Here is a 21,841-nt window from a genome sequence, read left to right as displayed (position 1 = left end):
TAGGTTTCAATCTTGTCTTAAGGAATCTCATTTACATGCCGTTAAAAGAAAATTTAAATTTTTGCTTGGAACTATTGAATTAGGATTGTGGTATCCTAGAAAGGTTGAATTTAGATTGGTAGGATATTCTGATGCGGATTTTACCGAAAGCTTACTTGATTGTAAAAGTACTAGTGGAACTTGTAAATTTCTTGGTAGTTCCTTAGTTTCTTGGTTTAGTAAAAAGAAAAATTCGGTTGCCTTATCTCTTACCGAAGCGGAATATATTGAAGTTACTAGTTGTTGTGCTCAAATTCTTTAGATGAAACAAACTCTTTGTGATTTTAGATTAAAATTTGATAGCGTGCCTATATTTTGTGATATTGCTATTAATTTAACCAAAATCCTATTCATCATTCTAGAAGTAAACATATTGACATTAGACATCATTTAAATGGACATATTATTCTTGATTTTGTAAACGCTAATAATCAACTAGCCGATATTTTTACCAAGTCGTTAATGAAGAAAATTTTTGCAAAAATAGGCTTGAGCTTGGTATTATTGGTGGTGATATATCTTGAATTTTATAATTTTGTTGATAATTTTTGAAGGCATGTTTTTTAGGGGAGCCAATCTGTCATTCTTGCTGTATCATTTTTTCAATACCACATGCATAGATTCTTAAATAACTAAACTTCTCTCGTTGAAAACTAGCTTTACTAGTAGATGAAAAACCAAGAAAAATACCCATATCGGATTTTGAATCAAATTTTCCAAGCTTTCCTTTGTTGTTCAAAATAAAACATTTACCACTAAAAACTTTGAAATACCCAACCTTTAGAATTTTGTTATTCCAAAGTTCATAATGAGTTTTATCCGATGAGGGTCTAATTAAAACTCTATTTAAAATATAACGAGCGGTATTAACGGCTTCCGCCCAAAAGTATTTAGGTAAATCATACTCCTTTAACATTGATCTAGCAAATTCTTGTAAAGTACGATTTTTCTTTTCAATCACAGTATATTATTGTGGAGTCCTTCGAGAGGAGAAGTCATGAGAAAAACCATTATCTTCACAACATTTTTCAAAGGCAATACTATCAAATTCTCCTCCATGGTCACTCCTACTTTTAGTAATTAAAAAACCTTTTTCATTTTGAACTCTTTTTACAAAACTAGCAAATCTTTTCAAAACATCATTCCTATGTTTTATCATAAAAACCCAAGTAAATCTTGAAAAATCATAACTATCACACAAGCATAATAATTTCCTCCATAACTAGCTATTTTAGAAGGGCCAAATAAGTCCATATGTAATAGTTGAAGAGGTTTAGCAGTAGAAATCACATTTTTAGATTTGAAGTAGACTTAGTTTGCTTACCCATTTGACAAGCATCACAAATTTTATCTTTTTCAAATTTAAATTGAGGAAGACCTCTAACTAATGAGTTTTTTGAAATATTTGAAATCAAACGCATACTAGCATATCCTAGTCTTCTATGTCATAGCCAAGAGTTATCGAGCAAAACCAAAAGACATTTGTCATTTGTAGGACAATCATTTAAATCAATAGTATACACATTATCGTTTCTATTTCCTACAAACAAAACTTTTCTATCACTAGCATTTTCAATTATGCAATTATTCTTATCAAATACAACTCTAAAACCTTTATCACATAATTGACTAATGCTAAGTAAGTCATGCTTTAAACCATCAACTAACCATATATTTTCGATGAAAGTAAAAGAGTCATTACCTATAGTACCCTTACTAATTATTTTACCCTTCTTATTGTCGCCAAAAGTTACTAAGCCACCATTCTTCTTGGAAAGATTCACAAACTTGGATTGATTACCCGTCATGTATCTTGAGCAACCACTATTCAAGTACCACTTATTTTTCTTGGAGGCTTTCAAACAAACCTAAAAACAAACATATTCAAAATACTTATTTCGGTCCTAAAAAATTAGTCTTCACAAATTTAGGAATCCATTTCATGTTTGCATTCATATTAAAGACATTGTATTTAGATAAGTAACAAGAATAATCTTTATGTTCAAACTTACCACATGAGAAACAAACAACATCATGCAAAAATTTGTTTCTTGGACTAAATTTATGTGTTCTATTTTCAATGGAAAAATTATTTCTTATGATATTGTTGAACTTTATGTTTTGAGAAAATTTTCTTCTGGAATGAATATGACCTTTAACACCACAATAATGACATATAGGCATAAATCTAGATTTATCATACTTAGATACAAATTTACATGAGTTAAGACTTAGACATGATAGGGGATGCTTTAACAAATATTGTTTTAGAACTTGAAGGTGTAGAACATTCATCAATAGCCTAATTCTCTCTTATGACCGTATAACTTACCTCCTTCAAGTATTTTATCTAATTTTTTAGCATCTATTGTTAACCTTTTAATAGACTCTTTAGCCCTACCAAGTTGTTGCAAATTATTTGATTCATTTTCTTTGAGCAATTTAATTAATTTATCTTTTTCACAACAATCATGCTCAAGAGACTTAACTATATCAATTAATGCATTTTTCTCATCACAATTAAATACATCCTTTTCACAAGGTACATCAATTTTAAAAATATTATGACCATTCTCTTTCAAACAAGAAATTTCATTTAATAATTTGCAAATCTAATAAACTGAACTAAAATAAATGAATGTTTGAGTTCTACCTATTTATAAACAAAGGAGGTGCCCCGTCAGTTAGTTACCGAGTTTCTTCCCTTCTGAGACCACAAGCCATGGATTGTGAAGGAATTTATCCCTCCTCCTACACATTGTCCTTGTTGAAAAGCACAAAACTTATAAGGTCACTGCTGGACAAACTAAAAGTGATAAAAAAAACTGTGATTTAGCTATTGGAAGCAAAATGACACAGGGGAAGACTCGTGTGTTTGGGATTGGTATGGTGAAAAGTTTTTGGGAGCTGTTTTTTATAATGGCGTTACTATACACCTCTATTTATTGAAATCTTTATAATTGTTTAACTTGTACAAGCTACAATTTGAAGATGAAAATAACATGAAACAGACCTGTTAAAGATGGAAATGTTTGCAATCTAAAGAATATTCAGTTCTGGATATTCAGTTCTGGAATTAACATCCATCTTCTTTGTTGTACTGGTTCACTTGCACACGCTACAATTTGAAGATGAAAACAACGTAAAACAAGAAAACTATTTTTTTTCACCCTTAACTATTATAATTCAAGAACTAAAATAAATAAAAGTTTGAGTTTTACCTGTTTATAAATAAATGAGGTGCCCCGGTAGTTAGTTACCGAGTTACTTCAATTCAGGGGCCACAAGCCATGGATTGTAAATGAATTTATCCCTCCTACACATTGTCTTGATCGTAAAGCACAAAAATTATAAAGTCACTGCTGAACAAACTAAAAGTGCTCAAAAAGCTATTATTTAGCTATTGAAAGCAAAATGACATAGGGGAAGACTCGTGTGTTTGTGATTGGCATGGTGAAAAGTGTTGTGGGAGCTATTTTTGATATGGCGTTACTATGCACATTCACCCTTAACTATTATAATCTAAACATAATGAACGAATTATAATTTGCACATCTATTAAACTTAACTAAAATAAATGAATGTTTGAGTTTTATCTGTTTATAAACAAAGGAGGTGCCTCGGCACTTAGTTATTGAGTTTCCTCCCTTATGAGGCCACATGCCATGGATTGTGAAGTAATTTATTCCTCCCCCTCCACGTACACATTATCTTGATTGTAAAGCACAAAAATGATAAGGTCACTGCTGGACATACTAAGAGTGCTTAAAAAGCTGTGATTAGCTATACGAAGCAAAATGACACAGGGGAAGATTCGTGTGTTTGAGATTGGTATGGTGAAAAGTGTTGTGGGAGCTGTTTTTTATCATGGCGTTACTATGCATCTTTATTTATTGTGAAATATTTGATCGAAGTGTTTCACTGGTAGAAGCTACAATTTGAAGATGAAAAAACATGAACCAGACCTACTAAAGGACGAAAATTCTTGCAATATTAAGAATATTCAGTTTTGGAATTAACATCCTTCTTTGTTCTACTAGTTTAGTTGTACAAGTTACTATTTGAAAATGAAAACAACATGAAATAATAAAATTATTATTTTTTTCACCCTTAAATATTATAATCCAAACATAATGAACTAATTATAATTTGAACATCTAATAAACTGAACTAAAATAAATAAATGTTTGAGTTTTACCTGTTTATAAACAAAGGAGGTACCCCGGCAGTTAGTAAGCGAGTTTCTTCCCTTCTGAGACCACAAGCCATGGATCCCCTATGAATTCTTGAACTGTAAACTCATTCACCTGTCGGTTTAACAATTCTTTCTCCTTCACTCAATAACCTCTCCCTAAAAACACTGTAAAGTGGCTTCGCTCATTTCCCTATGTATCTTGAACTGTAAACTGTAAACTCATTCACCTACTTGCTTGAACTCCTTCCCCGGTCCCTTCTTTCCTTTCCCTGATGTACTCTCCTGTAAACAAATTCAATTCAAGGATGTTTGCTTTGCTCCCAAACTACTTCCCTTTCCCGGAACTCAAGAAAGGTAATCTCACCGCTTTACCCAGTGAAAGGAAAGAAGCTCGAGACAAACAAATACATTCGGACTAACAATCTTCTCTCTTTTACAGTGAAATCACGGAGATGAAAGAAGGGAATAAAAGAAAGCTAGCTCGGCAAGGGGAGTGAAAAAGAATGAATTGAAGGAGATTATCATCCTCCAACCTTGGGAAAGAGTTCCATCTGGTTCCAAGGAGCTTCACCTTCTCTTACAGTTCAATCAGAGGAAAAGGTTTCAGATTGAGAGTCTCATTCTTCTTTCGGCTTTGGTTACAGTGAAAGAAGGAAAGGGAGAGTCCTTTCATTAGTTGCAGCGGTTTTACCGGAGAGTCAGAAAGCTTGTGAAGGAATTTATCCCCCCCCCCCCCCCCTCCACCTACACATTGTCCTGATTGTAAAGCACAAAAATTATAAGGTCATTGTTGGACATACTAAGAGTGATCAAAAAACTTTGATTAGCTATACGAAGCAAAATGACATAGGGAAAGACTCGTGTGTTTGAGATTGGTATGGTGAAAAGTGTTGTGGGAGTTGTTTTTTATTATGGCTTTACTATGCACCTCTATATATTGTGAAATCTTTGATATAAGTGTTTCACTTGTACAAGCTACAATTTGAAGATGAAAATAACATGAAACAGCGTGCTAAAGATGGAAATGCTTGCAAGAATATTCAGTTCTGGAATTAACATCCCTCTTCTTTGGTTACTTGTTCACTTGTACAAGCTACAATTTGAAGACAACATGAAACGAGGAAATTATTAATTTTTTAACCCTTCACTATTATAATCCAAACATAATGAACTAGTTATAATTTGCAAATCTAATAAACTGAACTAAAATAAATGAATGTTTGAGTTCTACTTGTTTATAAACAAAGGAGGTTCCCTGTCAGTTAGTTACCGAGTTTCTTCCCTTCTGAGGCCACAAGCATGGATTGTGAATGAATTTATCCCTCCTTCAACACATTGTCCTGATTGTAAAGCACAAAAATTATAAGTCCAATGCTGACAAACTAAAAGTTGTCAAAAAGCTGTGATTTAGCTATTGGAAGCAAAATGACACAGGCAACAAGTGGAAGACTGTGTGTTTAGGATTGACATGGTGAAAAGTGTTGTGGGGGTTATTGTTTATTATGGTGTTACTATGCACCTCTATTTATTGTGAAATATTTGATCCAAGTGTTTCACTCCTACCAGCTACAATTTGAAGATTAAAATAACATAAAACAGACTTGCTAAAGATGGAAATGCGTGTAATTGGGAGAATATTCAGATCTGGAATTAACATCCCTCCTCCTTGGTCCACTAGTTCAATTGTACAAGCTAGAATAATTAACATCCCTCCTCCTTGGTCCACTAGTTCAATTGTACAAGCTAGAATATGAAGAAAACAACCAGAGTTCCGACCTATACTAACAAGGGCGACAAAATCCGACAACTACAAAACTAGTGAGAGAAACAAGACAAGAAGACAAAAAAGAGAGAGACAGAAGGTTCTCGAGAAAAGAATGGAGGAAAAGGAAATAGAAAAAAAAATGAATAAATAGGGAGGGTCCATTTGGGTGGTTTCTTGACCCGGTCGTCCAGTCCCACATATTTCTATTTTCTAAATCGGTCCTTAGTCCTCCTCCATTAAAAGTTTGTTGTTATATAGGGGATTTTAAGTTTGTTCTATGAACAGGGGATTTTAAAGTTTGTTCTATGAACAGGCGATTCTATGTTTGTTGCATAAACATGAGATTTTTAAGTTTGTTGTTCTATGAACAAGAATTTTAAGTTTGTTCTATGAACCACCTATTTTAAATTTGTTGGAGAAGTGATTTTAAGTTTGTTGTATGAACATGAGATTTTAAATTGTTATACTACTAACAAATGATTTTAAGTTTGTATAAGAACAGATTGTTTTAAGTTTGTTCTACATATAGGGAAATTTAAGTTTGTTGTAGAAAATAGATTTTAAGTTTGTTCTAAGATTTTAAATTTTCTCTAATTTAGAAACACTATAATTAGGAGGGTATAACTTGTTTATGTTTTTTAGTTTTTTCTTGGTTCATTAGAAACACTTTAATTATGAGTGTTCAACTTCTCTATGTTTTTTTGTTTTCTTCTTGATTCATTAGAAACACTTTAAATATGAGTGTATAACTTGTCTATGTTCTTTTCGTTTTTTTCTTGGTTCAATTTAAACGGAGTTAATCCAACCCAACCCAACCCTTATAGTTCGGGTTGGGTTGGTCCGGGTTGTCGGGTTGAATGTACACCCCTAATTTTAAGTTTGTTCTAATAGTGAATTTTAAAATTTTTTTAAGTATAAAGGATTTTAAGTTTTTCTACAAAGATTTTAAGTTTGGTATAGAAATAGAAATGTTATTTTAAGTTTGTTCTTGGATTTTAAGTTTGTTGCCATTTTAAGTTTGTTGTATGGATAGAGAATTTAAGTTTGTTCCATGAGAAGGGATTTTAAGTTTGTTCCAGAAGAAGAGATTTTAAGTTTGTTCTACGAGCAAGTGATTTTAAGTTTGATTTAAGAACAGGTGTTTTTCAGTTTATTGTAGGAACATCCGATTTTATATTTGTTCTAATAACAATAATTTTGTAGGTGCTTTTATATTTGTTTAGTTTAAGAACATGAGATTTTAAGTTTGTTCTACAGAGATTTTAAGTTTGTTCTAAGAAGTATTTTAAGTTTGTTCTTGGATGTTCAGTTTGTTCTAAGAACAGGAATGTTTAGTCCGTTATATGAACAAATAATTTAAGTTTGTTCTACCAAAAAAGATTTTAAGTTTGTAAGTTTGTTCCAGTTATTTTATGAAAATTAGCTAGCATGTTCAAAAACATTAAAACTAAATCAGGTTGAATACTAATATTTTGTAGTTCAAATTTCTTTTTTCTCACGAACCAATTTAGAACGACCACTAGTGTTTTCCCTAATATTCTCCGGCCTTAGAAAGGGATTGTGAAACCAGAGGAGTGACTAAACTTGATAGGAATTTAGTATATGTAAAAAGAGAGTTTTGAGAGATTTTCTCCAAGTTTCTCCCGCACACTTTCCATGTAGGTTGATCACTCTGTTTATAGGAGCTATATTTGTATGTTATGCAAATTTGAAATTACAAAATTTTGACACTTAAAATTCTACTCAAATTTGTGGGATTATGTGACAAGCATGCAAAATTGAGTTAACCAAAATTTGACACTCAAAATTCCACTCAAATTTGTGGGGTTTATTTGGCAAATATGCATATTTGGTTAAACCAACTTTTTACCCTCAATATTCCACTGCTGAGGCATGTATTTTTCCATCTGGTGAAGTCAATTTATTTTAATTCAACAACTAATTTAAATAATTAATTTCAAATTAAAATAATATTAAATGATTAATTAAACAGTTTAATTAATATTTAAGATTAATTCAAATGTCAATCCCAATCAATTCCGGCACATATTGATTATGAATCACTATTCATAAGTAAAATATTTAAATCTTATTTAAATAACTCCAATTCTCTCTTTTTGTTTAATTCGTAATTAAATAAAAAATGCGGTTAAATATATTGTATATATGTAGTGCGTATTCTCTAATTTGAATTCGAACACTTCGAACTCACTCGCCACGCTGTTCTAAGGTTTAGTCCGATATGACCTAGCAGGGGGACCTAATGGACCTATAGATCATCGGCTCCAATGATCAGAGATTAACTGGCTAAACTCAATAACCAAGTTAACCAACATTCGTTAACTACTAGGACACTCCACTATAGCCTAGTAGTTGCACTCCCCTCACTATAGATATATTTTTTTCCATTTGATATAACCATGATTAGTAAGTCGATCCTTCACAGGTTGTTCGTAACTAGAGCTGGGTCAATTTACCGTTTTACCCCTAAAGTTACTTCTTGTTCCTTAAGTCCCACCGATCCTCCAATGAACAATTGGTTTGTGGTCCAACCACCAAACCGAATCCCTCTCAGGCCAATGAGAGGGTGGGACCCCTTGTTCAAGACCTAGAGTCAGTACTTAAGGGAACAACCTCTCTACTATCCCTAAAAGCGGGTACGAGTGAGTTCTATCTTGCACCCTATGTTCCCAGTTATTCACCCCGTCTTAACCCTGAAATGGGAGGCTTATTGAGTCGGTAAACTCGAGCCACTCTCACCCATGCAAATCTAAGAATAATTCCGAATAAACAAGAGTTCATAATTAGCTTAGGATTAAAGTCGAGTTTCCAAGGTCATCGAATTAGATTGGATGACATTTGAAAATTTTTGGGAAGATAATGGTTTTTATCATGACTCCCTTAGGACTCCTCAACAAAAGGGTGTGGTTGAAAAAAAAATCTCACTTTAGGAGAATTTTCTAGATCAATGTTAAATGAATATGATTTACCTAAATATTTTTTTTGCAAAAGTTGTTAATATGGCCTTTTATATTTCAAATAGAGTTTTAATTAGATGAATAAACTCCTTATGAACTTTGACATAATAAAATTCCAAATATGGTGTATTTCAAAATTTTTGGTTACAAATGTTTTATTCTCGACAACAAAGAAAAGCTGAAAATTTTATTTTAAGATGGATATTGGTATTTTTCTTGGTTATTCATCTACTAGTAAAACTTATAGAGTTTTCAATATGAGAACTTTAGTTATAGAAGAATCTATGCATGTGGTATTTGATATATCTTGTAATGATATTTCTAATGAGTATTTGTAGTGATGATTTAGAAAGAAATTTTGGAGATTTACCTCAATGAAAAGAAGAAGTGAGCTCAAATGAAAAGGAGGAAGAAGGTTCTTCATTAGTGCCAAAGGTACGGAGAAATGCCTCATCTCATCCCAAGGACTTGATTATTGGTGATCCCGAACAAGGTGTGAAAACTCGTTCCTGTATTAATTTATTTAATAATCTTGCTTTTGTTTCTCAAATTGAACTAAAAAGTCTTAAGGATGCTGAAAATGATGAGTTTTAGATTTTAGCTAAGCAAGAAGCACTAAATCAATTGGAAAGGAACAAAGTTTGGGAATTAGTCCCTAGGCCCTCTAATATTTCCATTATTAGAACCAAATGGATTTTTTTTAGAAATAAAAATGATGAAAATGGGAATATCATTAGAAATAAAGCTAGACTCTCAAGGTTATTGTCAGGAGGAAAGTATAGACTATGAAGAAACTTTTGCACCCGTTACTAGATGAGAAGCTATTATAATGTTACTTGCATTTGCTTCTTACCAAAATTTTATATTATATCAAATGGATGTAAAAAGTGCATTCTTAAATGGTTATATTATGGAGGATGTTTATGTAAAACAACCTCCTGATTTGAAATTTTTGATTTTCCACGTCAGTCATGTTTATAGGTTGAAAAAAGCTCCAAGAAGTTGGTACGATAGATTTAATAATTTTCTTATTGAGAATGATTTCAAAATGTGTAAGCTTGACACTACTCTCTTTATTAAAATTAAAGAAAAAGATATGTTATTAGTGCAAATATATGTAGATGATATTATCTTTGGTTCTACTAATCTTTCTTTATGTGAAGAATTTTCTAAATGTATGATGAGTATGATGGGAGAGCTCAGTTTCTTTCTTTAATTTCAAATCAAACAACTAAAGATGGTATCTTTCTAAATCAAGAGAAATACATCAAGGATTTACTCAAATGGTTCAAGTTCAACGAATCTAAGATTGCAATAACTCCAATGAGCAATCTACCAAGCTTGACAATGATGAAAAATGTAAATGTGTAGTATAAAATCTTATCGAGGTATGATTGAATCTTTACTTTACTTGACTGCTAGTAGACCTGATATTATGTTTAGTGCATGTCTTCGTGCTAAGTTTCAATCTTGTCCTAAGGAATTTCATTTAAATGTCGTTAAAAGAATATTTAAATACTTGCTTGAGACTATTAATTTAGGATTGTGGTATCGTAGAAATGTTGAGTTTAAATTGGTAGGATTATCTACTACCGAAGCGGAATATATTATAGTTGCTAGTTGTTGTGCTCAAATTCTTTGGATGAAACAAACTCGGTGTGATTTTGGATTAAAATTTGATAGTATGCCTATATTTTGTGATAACACCAGTGCTATTAATTTATATCTTGTTATGGTTCTAGAACCGATATTAGACATCATTTTATTAGAGAGCATGTCCAAAATAGACATATTATTCTTAATAATCAATTAGCAGATATTTTTATCAAGCCCTTAAATGAAGAATTTTTTTTTATAAAAATAGGCTTGAGCTTAATATTATTCGGTGTGATATATCTTGAATTTGAGTTTGGCATTACTCGGTGTGATATATCTTGAATTTTATAATCTTATTTAAAGGCATGCTCTTAGGGGAGCATGTCATTTTTTTATTATTTTTTATTGTTCTTTTTTATGATTACAAGGGGGAGAAAATTAAGAAAAATATGCTATAAGTTTATTATTTTATAATTAATTAAACTTATAATTGTAATGTTTCATAATTGAAGAATATGAATTTGAGTGAATTACAAATTTATGATATATATTAGAATGACTAATGCATCAATATTATTATTTGGCATGTGCATCATTTTAAGTTTTATGGTGGGATGGATTTCAAGCTATTTTTTTTTGAAATGGTTTGTCATCCTAATAAAGGGGAGATTGTTGAATTTTTAGCCCTTCATCTCAAATAAATTAATTTTAATTAATTAATTGATGTTTGGATGATAACAAGCTTATCTTCAATTATTAACAATTCTGAGTATTTTGTCTATAGTGCAAAGTTGGGAATAACGATTTCAACGTATTTTTTGGTTCATTCAAATTAAAGATAAAACGAAGAAGTTTAAGTCAAAACAAGATACCCAACGTAATAATGTGGTGACAAAATTGATGATGTGGTGACAAAATTGACATCATGAACCAGCGACAAAATTGACGAACCAATCAAAGTATGACATTTATAACTTTAGTAGAATAACAATGGTGAAATTTACATTTGTAAAAGAAAATATTTGAATTATAATATTATTTCAATTACATTCTTTAGGATTTCAATTACATTTATAAAACTTTTCAATGAAGGTTACTATATTTCATTAACAATTTTTTATTATATTACATTTAAATATGTATAATATATATTTTATATATAATAAAAATGAATTTAAAATATTTTTAATATTTATTTAAAATAATATATATATATATATATATATATATATATATATATATATATTTAAATGATACATGTGTCTATCATTTTTTACGATAAATTTAAAAATAAATAAATATTATTTTATTTTTTGTGGTTCAGTTCGTGATCCGTATCAATTTCTATTTTTACAACTGATCATTACTTAAACTCATCACCCATTCATATTTTTCAAAACACAACATACAATAGAACATCTCACAATACAACACAATACACAATTTCCATAGTTTCCTCGATCTAAACTCTTTTTTAAAAGCCTCCAATTGTTGTTGTCTCCAAGTTTTCAATTTTATTTCTTATTTAGCTTCCTCTTAGAGAGATGTCTATTGTAGTGTGAGAAATTGTAAATCTAGTACTTCATAGAGTTGTGGTTTATGATGTGCTTCTATAAAGTTTCAGACAATTGTACCAGTTTGATTCTGAGCCGTGGAAAGGATTGAGTTTGCTCTTGAACTCGTAAAAAGAGCGGTGTACCGATTTGACCTGAGTCATGGAAAGGATTGAGTTTGCTCTTGCACTCGTAAAAGAAGCTGTGTAGCAGTTGGGCTCTAATTCAAGGAATGAGTCAGAAAGTTTTATTCAAATTCCCAAGAGGCGCTTGGGGAGTGGAGTAGGTCAAAGGTATAGTTTGACCGAACCACTCTAAAACGACGATGTTATATTTTCTAACCTTTTTTCTATTTAAATTCTAAATTATTGTTAAGTTTTATTGCATGATATTAAGTTTTATTTTTATTAGAAAATTTTAATAATTATATTGTTGAAACCCTATTCACTCCTCTGGGATCCAAATATATATTTTTTAATAACAATAAAAAATAAAACTTAAAATTTAGAATTTAAATACGAAAAGAGTTAGAAAATATAACACACTACTTTGATAGTGGTTTGACCGACTCCACTCCCCAAACACCTCTTGGGAATTTAAACAAAACTTTCTTTCCTCGGATCAGAGCTCAACCACTACACCGCTTCTTTTACGAGTGCAAGAGCAAACACAATCCTTTCCATGGCTTAGGATCAAATCGGTACACCGCTCTTTTTACGAGTTCAAGAGGAAACTCAATCCTTTCTAAGCTCAGAATCAAACTGGTACACCGCTCTTTTTACGAATTCAAGAGCAAACTCAATCCTTTTCAAGGCTCAGGATCAAACCAGTAGAATTGTCTAAAACTTTATAGAAACACACCACACACCACAACTCTCTAAAGTAGTAGATTTAGATTTCTCACACTACACTAGACATTTCTCTCGGAATAAGATAAACAAGAAATAAAATTGGAAACTTGGATAAACAAGAAATAAAATTGGAAACTTGGAGAGAAACAAGGGAGGTTTTTTTAAAAAAAGTTTAGATAACTATGGAACTTGTGTATTGTGAAATGTTCTGAAAAATATGAAAAGGTGATGAGTTTTAGATCGAGGAAACTATGGAATTTATGTATTGTGAAATGTTCTGCTGTGTTCTAAAAAGATATGGAGAGGTGAGGAGTTTAAATAGTGATGAAGTTGTAAAAATAGGAATTGATACGGACCACTAAAACCTGAACTGAAACGTGAACCATAAAAAACAATATTTATTTATTTTTAAATGTATCGTAAAACATTATAGACCACAGGTTTTATATATATATATATATAACATATTTATATGTAATAATATAATTTAAAAAAATGTTAAATGAAAACGATGTAATATTTTAAAAAGTAATTGAAAAGCTTTATAAATCTAATTGAAATTATTATAATTGAAATGATTTTATAATTGAAAAATTTTATAAATCTAATTGAAATTCTTATAAATGTAATTGAAATGATTTTATAATTCGAAATTATTATAAATGTAATTGAAATAATTTTATAATTCAAATAATTCTTGTTTTATAAATGAAATCCTTATAATTTCTTTCCATTTAAAAATATCAACTAATTTTTATAAATGTAAATGAAATCATTATAATTACTTTCTTGAAAATGATTATAAATATAATTGAAATGAATTTACTCCTCTTAAAAGTAATAGAAATTTTTTATAAAGGTAATTGAAAACTCAACCATTCTCCACCATTTGTTATTCTACCAAATTTATAAATGTTATACTTCGATTGGCCTATAATGTTAATTTTGTTGCTGGTCCATGATGTCAATTTTGTCATCTCATCATTAATTTTGTCACATTATCACGTTAGGTATCTTGTTTTGAATTCGATTGTCCCATGATGTCAATTTTGCCACAACATCATCACGTCGGGTATTTGCTTTGACTGGAACTTCTTCGTTTTATCTCTAATTTGAGTGAACCAAAAAAGACGTTGAAATCGTTATTCCCAACCTTACATTGTGTACAAAATATTGAGAATTGTTAATAATTGAAGGTAGGTTTGTTATCCTCAAAACATCAATTAATTAATTAATTAAAATTAATTAATTTGAGATTAAGGGCAAAAAGCCACCATTCCCCTTCTTTATGATGACAAACCATTTCAAGAAAAATAGTATGAGATCCATAAAACTTAAAATAATGCACATGTCCAAATAATAATATTAATGCATCATGATAAGCATTTTAATATATTATCATAAATTTGAAATTCACTCAAATTCATATTTCAATATATTATCATAAATTTGAAATTCGCTCAAATCCATATTCCCCTATATTAATGCTTCAATGCATTATGAAACATCGCAACAACGAAGTGATTCATTAATTATAAAATAAAACGAAGTGATTCATTAATTATAAAATAACAAATTTATATTTTTCCTAATTTTCTCTTTTGTAATCATAAAAAAGAACAATAAAAAATAATAAAAGAATGACATGCTCCCCTAAAAACATGCCTTTAAATAAGATTATAAAATTCAAAATATATCACATGGATTAATACCAAATTCAAATTCAAGATATATCACACCAAATAATACCAAGTTCAAGCCTATTTTTGCAAAAAAAAAAAAAAAAATTCATTTAACTGCTTGGTAAAAATATCTGTTAATTGTTTATTAGAGTTTACAAAATCAAGAATAATATGTCCATTTTGCACATGCTCTCTGATAAAATGATGTCTAATGTCAATATGTTTAGTTCTTCAATGATGAATAAGATTTTTGGTTAAATTAATAGCACTAGTGTTATTACAAAATAGAGGCACACTTTTAAATTTTAATCCAAAATCACAAAAAGTTTGTTTCATCCAAAGAATTTGAGCACAACAACCCGCAATATATTCCGCTTCGGTAGTAGATAAGGCAACCGAATTTTGCTTTTTACTAAACCAAGAAACTAAGGAACTATTAAGAAATTGACAAGTTCCACTAGTACTTTTACATTCAAGTAAACTTCCGGTAAAATCCGCATCAGAATATCCTACCCATTTAAACTCAACATTTCTAGGATACCACAATCCTAAATTAATAGTCCTAATCAAATATTTAAATATTCTTTTAACGACATGTAAATGAGTCAAGTAAAGTTAAAGATTCAATCATACTTTGATAAGATTTTATATCTACACATTTACCTTTTTCATACGGGTGAAGTTTGGTAGATTTGCTCATTGGAGTTTTTTTTTTTTTTTTTTTTTTTTTTTTTTTTTTTTTTTTGCAATCTTACCTTCATTGAACTTGAACCTTTAAGTAAATACTTGGTGTATTTCTCTTGATTTAGGAAGATACAATCTTTCCGTTGTTTAATTTGAAGTCCAAGAAAGAAACTGAACTCTCCCATCAAACTCATCATACATTTAGAAAAATTTCACATAGAGAAGGATTAATAGAACCAAATATAATATAATTGACATATATTTGCACAATAACACATATTTTTCTTTAATTTTAAATTAAAAGAGTAGTGTCGAGCTTACCCATTTTCAAATCATTCTCAATAAGAAAATTACTAAGTCTATCGTACCAAGCTCTTGGAGCTTGTTTTAAGCCATAAAGAGCCTTTTTCAACTCACAGATATGATGTGGAAAATCAAAATTTTCAAATCCAAGAGGTTGTTTTACATGAACTCCCTCCATAATATAACTATTTAAGAATGCACTTTTCACATTCATTTGATATAATATAAAATTCTTGTACATCCATAATATAACCATTTAAGAATGCACTTTTCACATTCATTTGATATAATATAAAATTCTTGTAAGCCATAAAGAGTTTCTTTTAAGCCATAAAGAGCATTTTTCAACTTATAGACATGAGGTGGAAAATCAAAATTTTCAAATCCAGAGGTCGTTTTACATGAACTTCTTCCCTAATATAACCATTTAAGAATGCACTTTTCACATCCATTTGATATAATATAAAATTCTTGTAAGAAGCAAATGCAAGTAATATTCTAATAGCTTCTAATCTAGCAACGGGTGCAAAAGTTTCTTCATAGTCTATACCTTCCTCCTGACAATAACCTTGAGCTACAAGTCTAGCTTTCATCAATTTTATTGAGCTAATGATATTCCAATTTTCATCAATTTTATTTCAAAAAACGTTCCAATAATGGAAATATTAGAGGGCCTAGGGACTAATTCCCAAACTTTGTTCCTTTCAAATTGATTTAGTTCTTCGCTAAAATCTAAAACTGATCATTTTCAGTATCTTAAGACTTTTTGGTTCAATTTGAGAAAAAAAAGCAAGATTATAAATAAATTAATAAAGGAACAAATTTTCACACATTGTTCGGGATCACCAATAATCAAGTCTTTGGGATGAGATGAGGCATACCTTCGTACTTTTGGCACTGATGAAGAATCTTTTTCCTTCTTTTCATTTAAACTCACTTCTTCTTTACTGGAAAGAGTTTCTTTTCCTTTGTCACTGACAAGTAAATCTCCAAAATTTATTTCTAAATCATCACTACAAATAGACTCATTAGAAATATTATTACAAACATTCATCAAATACCACATGCATATATTCTCCTATACCTAAAGTTCTCTTATTGAAAACTCTATAAGCTTTACTACTAGATGAATAACCAAGAAAAATACCAATATCCATCTTAGAATCAAATTTTTCCACCTTTTATTGTTGTTCAAAATAAAACATTGCAACCAAAAAACTTTGAAATAACTTAATTGTTTGGACTTTTATTGAAGAAACTTTGAAATAACTTAATTGTTTCGACTTTTATTGAAGAAATACATGTAGGAATCAACAAGGACTAAGGTGGAATGACTACGAGTACTGTCATATGCTTGATTTAGCCAAGAAATTTATGAACTAAATTTAGTATCAGAGGTCTAGGTTGATTGGTCCAACAGACTATTTTCGCTAGAAGTAGAGTCATTGAGTCTTTCGTTACGTGATTTTCGAGGTTTTAAATCTCAAACCGTGATGAATATGACAAAAAGAAAGGAAAATAAAAATAAAAGTTAAATTAAATTAAACATTGAGATAATGCAATTTAAAATCAAACAACAGCTCAACTAGAACAAATTGAAAGGCAATTCAAACATGTATTGTTAAAGGCTTGTTACAAACAGAGAAAGGGTTTGGGATATTGTTTCGAACGAAAGATAAAAGACCCAAAGTACACAGACCGGGTCGACACTCATAAACGACCCTCAAGTGACAATGCAGCTCTCAAACGCTCCCCCACCTCGAGCGACAGTTAGCGAAGACCTGAAAAAGAAATCTAAAATGTAGTGAGTAAAAAAGTACTCGGTAAGCAACCTACTTGTAGGCTCTCATTGCATCCAATTTCTGTTACGTTTCCATGGGCTTTTCTCTAAACTCTAGGAAGTTTGGGCTTAACTCTAGGAAGTTTTGGCTTAACTCTATAGTTTGGATGACCTTCTACGGAGGCTTCCAACGATGTCGTGGTGTAGTTGGTTATCACGTCAATCTAACACACTGAAGGTCTCTAGTTAAAGTTTGGGCGACGCTATTTTTGAAATTTTTATTTTTATTTTTTATATTTATAATTTGGATTCATTTTAGACCTCTACCAAAAAGTTTAAGAGCCTTAGAGCTTGATTAGCTCGAGAACCGTGCCCTCGAACACACATTGAGCATGTAATTAATTGTTTGGACTTTTATTGAAGAAATACCTGTAGGAATCAACAAGGACTAGGGTGGAATGATTGTGAGCACGTGATATGCTTGATTTAACTAAGAAATTTATTGTAACGCCCCTAATTTTCTTTAACCTAATTAGTGACGTCACCCATGCATACTTATCTCATTAAGCGGAAGCTCATCATAAATAACCTTGAAATAGTCTTTCATAAAAATTCATGAATCCAAAACAAAACCTAAACTCCGAAAATAAACCTTCAATACTGAATTCAAAATAAATCGAAATAAAACGATACTCAATCCTATAACTTAAGACAGTCTAATAAAAGTAAACTCCTAAAAATATCCCGTCTCCAACTTCCATGGTGGCCTCAGCTCTGCCATCAACCGTACATTGGCGCCTTGCCTTTACCTGAAAAATGTAGGTAGCACGTGCCTTGAGTATTTTATCAAATACTCAGTAAGTCACCCCACTGTTGGGGTTAGGAATGCAAACACATGCAACATATGAGCGGGACCTAACTTTTCATAAACTTTTCATAGCCTTGGGCGCTTTTCTATTCCAGGTAGGGTTGGATGTGTGGTACTCCTTCACACATGGCCCATGTACGTGTACATGAACCCTCAAGTGACAATGCAGCTCTCAAACGCTCCCCCACCTCGAGCGACAGTTAGCGAAGACCTGAAAAAGAAATCTAAAATGTAGTGAGAAAAAAAGTACTCGGTAAGCTCATTGCATCTAGTTCCTGGTAGGTTTCCAAGAGCTTTTCTCTAGGCTCTAAGAAGTTTGGGCTTAACTCTATAGTTTGACTGACCTTCTAGAGAGGCTTCCAATGGTGATGTGGTGTTGTTGGTTATCACATCTGGGCAACGCCATTTTTTAAATTTAATCGTTGCCTTAAACACAACACACATTGAGCATGTAATTAATTGTTTGGACCAGTTCAAGTCTGGACAACGCCATTTTTGAAATTTAACCGTTGCCTTGAACACAACACACATTGAGCATGTATTAATTATTTGGACGCACGTTATATGCTTGTTTTGTTTTATATACGACTCTCTACAATAATATGATATTATTTCAAGTCTGGTCTATTATTTTCAGACAATCGCCCTCATTAGAGAAGTCACGATATTTCAGACAATGGCCTCCATTAAAGAAGTCACGCGTAGAGACAAAAAAAAAAAAAAAAAAGATTGAAGCCACTTAGTATTTGTAATGACGAGGAGAGAGAGAAAAAAGATATTAACCGCCATTAGAGTGGTCATGTATCCGACAATCATTAAAGAAGGTACAAGTAGAGACAAAAAATAATAATAATAATAAAGTCACCTAGGGTTTGTAATGGTGAGGAGAGAGAGAAAAAGAAAAAAAAGATGATAAACAGGGTTGAGGAGTGAAAATGTAATACCCAAACAAAGAGAAATAGAAATAGAAAAAGAAAAAAAAATACAAGAAAAGTCGAGAGAGGGGCAAATAGGTAAGTTGCCCCTCCAACCACTTGAGGGGTCCAAATGAAACCCTATCAACCGTCCTGCAAAAGAAAAATAGTGAGAGAAAAGGGTTAGAGAGAGGAGGAAGAATGAACGGCCGAAAGACTCATCGAAAACTACTGTCGGAGTCTACTCCGATCAAGATCATGATGCAAGGAGCCTTTCTTGGAAGGGAAAAGAGAATGCGGGTGGCCGGAGTCCCATTTTCATCAAGAAATCAGAAAAATCCGCGAGGTAAGATCTTGAACGTTTTCTTAGATCTACAGTTTTTCTTTGTGAATCAAGCTCTGAAATCTTGATACATTCATTTAGGAACAACTCTCTACAGGATCTTTGAAGAAGTTTGGTCGAGACCTCAACCCGAAGGCGGAGATCCGAGAGTCGTCCGAGAACGGTGAGCGAACTTCCGATGTTCTTAACTCGTCCGGTAGTCAAGCAAAAATTACAAAAAAAATACTAGGATGTAGCCCGTAACACGATCTAGAACTTTGTCGAAGGAATCATATCGATCCGATCTACGAATTGAAAGATATGAAAATTGGAAAAGGGGACTGTGTTTCGGTTTTTAGAGGACAGAGAAGAAAGAAGAAAGAAAAGAAAAGAACAAAGGGCGGCCGGCGAGCGGCGGAGGGAAGCGACAGGCGCCGGACACGCGTCGACCATCGGCTGGAGCAACGCAGCTCCAGCGAGGTGTCGACACGTGTCGCCTGCAAGCCGGGCCGAACCACAAACGCAAGCCGAGCCGACCGGCGACTACGCGGAAGCGGGCGCGCGTGTCAGGCGCGCGTACAGCCTGCGACTGGCGCCTTCCCGCGCGCGTGGAACGGCCAATTTGGCCCGGTTGCTTTCTGTTTGCCCGTTTTTTGTCTCGGTTCTAGTTCTAATACTGTTTTTACGTAAATAGGGACCTAATTTAAAGAAATTAGTATTTTTGGACACCTCACGTGCAAAGAAACGCTAGCAAAAAAGGCACGCGTCAACCAGGTAAGTCACCACCCGGTATTTAGGAAGAAATACTTGTAGGATTCGCTTGGATTGCATGCATGCTAGTAATTTTGCTTCAGATTAGCTCTCATTGTAAAATATTAGCCGGATTAATTGCTATGAGTGTATTGGGTGTATTATTTGAGTGTTGCTTGTATGCTTTTAAGTTCCCGCTGTATGTGCATGCATTTAATTTATGTTGGAATTGTGTATTCCGTGTTCCGGGTGCTTGATGGACGAATTCGCCCCATTGAGCGCGACCTTCGTGCTCTGGGTGCTTGATGGAGGTCATCGCCCCGTTGAGTCGGTATGCCTAGTTTGCATGAATTATATAGTATGATGTTAGAAGACGATTGCATGCATACTCTGTTAATTGATAGGGCCCATTTCTATGATAAACTTAGGGAATTATTGTTAGGAGCGATATGTCGCTCCAGCCAGATTTAATTTTCCCCTAGGAACTTAGCGGTTTACCACGGCAAGAAGGTACCTCGGAGTGTTCATAGATTACTAGCGTGAGAACGGTATCTATAGCTTCGTGGGAGGACCAAGGGTCCCTGATCAGTCCTTACTTCTCGTAGCCATTTCGCGTGGGAAATGTGTCCCCACGTCGTACAGCCCATTAGCTGCATGGGAACGGGTTGGGTCGCGCCCCCCATAGGGGGACTGTATGGGCGTAGGGGTATTCAGCACACCCCTAGCCTAGTTACCATGTAGTCCTAGATAGCCATGTAGAGGTAGCACCTCATAAAGAGATACCGACCATATTAGCTTGGCATAAGGAACCTCTAGGCGATTAATGAGAGGACGATGAACTGGTGAAACCCAAAGGGGCAAGCTTCAAGGGGCTAAGATTAGAACTAGGTGTCCTAGAACCGAATTAGGAAACCGTGGGAACCTGTTAAATTCGGATGCGAAGAGAGCCTACAAGTAGGTGGCTTACTGAGTATAATTTTTATACTCATTCCTTTCTACCTTCCTTTTTGTCAGGTGTCGGTCAAGGTGGAGGAGTGTTGGAGAGCTGTGCGGTCACAGTGGGGGTCGTTCCGGAGCGTCAATCCATTTTCGGTCTTTTGGAGTCTTTTGCGAATTTCTTTTTATATTTGTATTTTATTTCTTTTTGTAAACTTAAAATCCTCTTTTGGAACATTTTAATTTTATTTGATTTTATCTTTTTATTTCACTTTTCTTTTTATTTTATTTTATTTTTGTTTGTTTTCGATTTGTCTTTTTAGTTACTACTCAGCTTTTGGAAGCCTTTTTCTTTTTATTTTATTTTATTTTTGTTTGTTTTCGATTTGTCTTTTTAGTCACGACTCGGCTTTTCGAAGCCTCGAAAATCAGGTCATGACAGAAAAAGAAAAAAAAATCAAGACATGTTTGACGCTATTTTTTCGTGAAGAGCTTGTTCTCAATACAACCGAGGAAATAATATTGATAACCGAAAATCTTAGGTTTGTTTTGAGAACAGAAGATTTCCAAGTTTGTTCTACAAAGAGAACTGATATTTTAAGTTTGTTCTAGGATTTTAAGTTTG

General features: G+C 32.4%; 2 long non-coding RNA genes across 2 annotated transcripts; one reads left to right on the top strand and one right to left on the bottom strand.

Annotated features, from left to right (window-relative positions):
* Window positions 1-1,536: 1,536 nt before the first annotated feature.
* On the bottom strand, window positions 1,537-4,951 carry LOC147790278 (uncharacterized). Its single transcript, XR_015423007.1, has 5 exons — window positions 4,238-4,951; window positions 3,261-3,366; window positions 3,053-3,157; window positions 2,693-2,802; window positions 1,537-1,907 (listed from the first exon to the last, which is right to left on the bottom strand). It is a non-coding gene; the product is annotated as an uncharacterized LOC147790278 (long non-coding RNA).
* Window positions 4,952-19,289: 14,338 nt separating this feature from the next.
* On the top strand, window positions 19,290-21,487 carry LOC111784276 (uncharacterized). Its single transcript, XR_002813508.2, has 3 exons — window positions 19,290-19,554; window positions 19,633-19,714; window positions 21,295-21,487. It is a non-coding gene; the product is annotated as an uncharacterized LOC111784276 (long non-coding RNA).
* Window positions 21,488-21,841: the final 354 nt, after the last annotated feature.

Source organism: Cucurbita pepo, chromosome 11 (genome assembly GCF_057944985.1).
Source record: "Cucurbita pepo subsp. pepo isolate OVF chromosome 11, ASM5794498v1, whole genome shotgun sequence".
Lineage (NCBI taxonomy): Eukaryota > Viridiplantae > Streptophyta > Magnoliopsida > Cucurbitales > Cucurbitaceae > Cucurbita > Cucurbita pepo.
Note: the sequence above shows the minus strand (reverse complement) of the source record. Positions and strands in the feature narration are given on the sequence as shown.